The sequence below is a fragment of the Papaver somniferum genome, chromosome 5, assembly GCF_003573695.1.
Source record: "Papaver somniferum cultivar HN1 chromosome 5, ASM357369v1, whole genome shotgun sequence".
NCBI classification, from domain to species: domain Eukaryota; kingdom Viridiplantae; phylum Streptophyta; class Magnoliopsida; order Ranunculales; family Papaveraceae; genus Papaver; species Papaver somniferum.
In genome coordinates this window covers 168761687-168765737 of record NC_039362.1, presented here as the reverse complement: position 1 = coordinate 168765737, position 4051 = coordinate 168761687, and the positions used below count along the sequence as shown (strand labels likewise).

Below are 4051 nucleotides of genomic sequence, written 5' to 3'. Positions count from 1 at the left end.
AAATAAGAACAACGTCTTAATTTTGTAACAGTGCTACAGTGAATTCCCTGTAACAGTCAGTCCATTGTAACAGCTGATTTGGAACGCCATTAGATCGTTGCAAGCAGTCTGTTTTATTGTTTCTCATCCCTTTTAATCAACTTTTGAACCATAAACCAATATTTTGAGCAAGTGATTAATATGAGGAGCTAAACCCCATTGCTGAGGCGACAGAGGAAGATATTTTTCCAGTAAAAAGTGGTATATTCTTATTTATTTATTGCAATTATTATTATGATTATATGCCTTGATTGAAAATTGTTTGAATGATTTTTGTTAAGCAAATGTTATTTCTTTAGCTATAGGTTTTTGACGTTCTACACTTTGGATTAACACTTGTTATTTTGAAAATCTACTTGCTGCAATAGTTTAGAATCAAATTGAAAGAGAAAATTGCATGAATATAAATATTGGATTAAATCACTTTGAACTTGGAAAATAATGGAATCTTAGCCTCAATGTTCTTTTATTATTGATATCATCTTTGATTAAGTTTGCTATAATATTTAGTGAGTTTTCAATATTAGTTTTAGAATTTAAGTCTAAGTATTATCCTTCGCAAGTCTGAGAATCGAACCACTTTTACCACTATCTACAAATCACATCAATTTTTGGCGCCGCCGACGCAGATTTGTTTTTAGGGTTTAAGATTTATTTTTCTTTTTTAGGTTTAGTTTTTATTTGTTATATTTATTTATTTTATTTATTTGTTCTATTTTACGTTTTTGGGTATTTATCTTTTGTCTACAGGTTTTGGATCATAAAGAAAATTGAGCCAAGGAGTTTGGTGATTTGTAAAGACTTGGAGCTAAAGATCAAAAAGAACGGAAAAGAAGACATTTTTTTTAGGGTTTTGTTTATTTTTCTTGTTTAGAAAAAACTGTTTAAGGTTTATTATTATTTTGTAATTTTTCTTTTCTTTTTGGACACTTGGACTTTTGGACTTTGGGACATTAATTTTTTATACCCTACGGAAGGGTAGTATTAAATATAAACTGTTTGCAGCGAAGGAGGAAAATTACGATATTATCTATGCACCTTGGGTTCGTACACTGACATCGGAGTCGGTGGCCCGAGTCGACTACAACCGATTCATCCCCCGTCTGGAATGGGAGGTAAGATTATGAACACTCGCGAATCTCTTGTCAGCGGGTTTACCGTATTCCTTCGGTTGCATATATGTTGAGGACTGAATACAGACTTTAATTTCCTAGTAAAAGGCAAGGCCAGACCATACAAGATAAGGGTTCGTATTTCATCACCGTTCTCTTCTTGCCCGCCTTAGGAAAACGATACCAAACGCGAACCCAAGCTTAAAATTTTGACTAGAACGAGACTGATAAAATAACGAGCTTGTAGGAAAGTCGTTCAAAAGGACTATATTGGGTATCTTATTAAATTAACTCCTTTAGAGGTTTGCTAAAATTGTACCTAGTTGCCTTTCGGAATATTCGAAGATGGTCTAGAAACAATCTAAGTGGAGCCATCATGCTTTTTGTTTGCTAGAAATCAATAGGTTTGATTTGGTTGAGTCAGCCTTGTTTTGTGATTGCGTAGAATCCCCTTCCATATTATTTTGTATGCCTGATCGTAAAAGAGACGCCCTAGGTAGATTTATGAAAGACAAACCTAGTAGTTCTAAGCGTCTCGATTACCTTAATTTAGAAAGTCTGATTTTCGAAGAGTCCAGTTTTGAACGTTCGTTTAAGGAGAGAATCCCTAATATTCCGATAGTGCCAGAAATGGAAACTTTGAAAGATTTGTTGAATCCAACTAGGACTACTCGTCCATCATGTATTAAGTTAGCTGACACGGAAGCCAATTATGAACTTAAACCTAGGACCTTACAGATGCTCCCAATCTTTTTAGGGAAATAAAAATGAAAACCCCTATTACCATGTTGGGGATTTTGAAGAAATTTGCAGTGCCCTAAGAATTAGAGGCTTAGATGATGATGCTTTGAAACTTAGGTTATTCCCATTTTCCCTAAAAGATAAGGCCAAGTCGTGGCTATATAGTTTGACTTCCGAGTCAATTGAGACATATGAACAACTTGTATCTTCCTTTTTTAATAAGTTTTTCCTAGGCACAAAACATCGTCTATTAAGACGCAAATATGTACATTTTCACAACAAGAGGGAGAATCTTTGTATAGGTATTTGGAAAGGTTCAATGACTTATTAGCCCAATGTCATCATCATGGTTTGGAAAAGTTTGGGCTAGTTCAGATCCTTAATGAGGGTTTAGATTATTCCACAAAAACCATGGTTGAATCTCTATGCACTGGTGGGTTTTAAAACCAAACTGTTGATGAGGCGATGGACTTTTTGAATGAAATCGCCGAAAAACCCCAGCAATGGGATAATAGTAGGGAACCCAAGAAAACAATTCTTCTAGGTAGAGGAAACGTTAATAGGGTAGAAGGAGGCTATGAATCAGATGCCAAAATTGTTGTTATAGCAAAAAGGTTAGAAGCTTTATAAGTGGGTCACACTAGTGGTAGAGTGGAGCCTTTTTGGGAATGCCAGAATATTGAAGAGCAAGCCAATGCTCTTTACAATAACATAGATTTGATAACCGTCAGAAATTTGACCCATATTCAAAAACTTATAACCCTGGTTGGAGAAACCATCCAAACCTTTCTTAGTCTAAGGGCCATAATCAAGGTCAGTTTAGTAATTCTAATGCTCCCACAGGTTTTGGTTATACTAAGACTCCTTCAAGAACAACTCAGTTTCAGAATCAGTCCGATAAGAAAATCTTAAGCTTAGAGGAATCTCTCTCCTTGTTAACTCAGCAAACTGCAAAATTTCAGCTATCAGTAGAACAGAGTCTATAAGCTAATAACAGGATAGGACAAGAAAATAGTCAGGCTATTTCCTAGTTAAAAACCCAGGTTGGTCTGTGTAGATGGATTTTCGACAAGGGAAAAATCATAAAACCATAATTATACATACTCCGGATCCGGAAATCGGATGAGTATTGAGACTCATGTCTCTCAATAAAGCATGAAAGCTCATGCCATAAAACCTCTGACTGAGAAGGCTGTCTCTCAGAGTATATGTAGATGTCTAGTCTCCCAGCTGAGGCCACGACACATCTCATGAATACTGAGCAATTTCAGTAATTATTTCTGTATAGAATCGAAAGATTGGATGGCTCCTAGACAGCATGCCTGCTAGTATAGAGCAACAACGTCTTCAGGATGCAACCAGGTTTTCCCTGACTATATAGGAGAAATATGACACTCCAACAAGTTCATATTGCTCAACTCTAAGATAATTAATGCTCCTAGATAGGAAGCCCTGCTAGTATAGAGACATCAATTTATTATCTCTAATCGTAGCTGAATATTCAACTATATTCTACGATTTTTTGAATGTTTCTTTACGTCAATTTATGTTTTTTCCCAGCAGAATTCCATGGGTTAGTAATAAATGTTCAGCGTGCAGGCATCTGAGCATCGAATAAGCCCTGAATAAAATGGTGCAAGTGTACTTAGCAGTAATGCACAGACCAGCATCTGAATGCGCGAACGAGCATTTCAGAACATGAAGGAACGATGAACCTATGCAAAATAGGAAGAAAAATAATAATATTAAATATTTGCAAATGCGCCAGGGGACTGGGCTCATGAGCCGGCCAGTCATGCCGTGACCAGTCCCACGCCCAATTTTATATTTTATCATATTTTTTATTTTTCCTTGATCTCATGAAAATTTTCTCATTCGAGCAAATCTCCTTCGTTTCAAGGAAATTATCTAATCTCATGATATTTCTTTATGTCAAGGAAAATAATAAAATTAAGGAAACGTATCACGGGACCGAGCACCAGCCGGCCGGCCATTCCCTAGTCGTGGCCGGTCCCACACCTCAGTTCCCCATTATTTTATTATTTCCCTCAATCCATGAAAATTCTCTGATTTCATGAATTTTCCCCAAGCCCATGAAAATTATTATAAAATTAGGAAAACCGTGGGACCGGGATTTAGCCGGCCGGTCATGTCCTAGC

The 4051-nt window shown here is 36.4% G+C and overlaps 1 pseudogene; it reads right to left on the bottom strand.

Annotated features, from left to right (window-relative positions):
* Positions 1 to 2145: 2145 nt before the first annotated feature.
* LOC113284798 lies at positions 2146 to 2245 on the bottom strand (annotated as a pseudogene).
* Positions 2246 to 4051: the final 1806 nt, after the last annotated feature.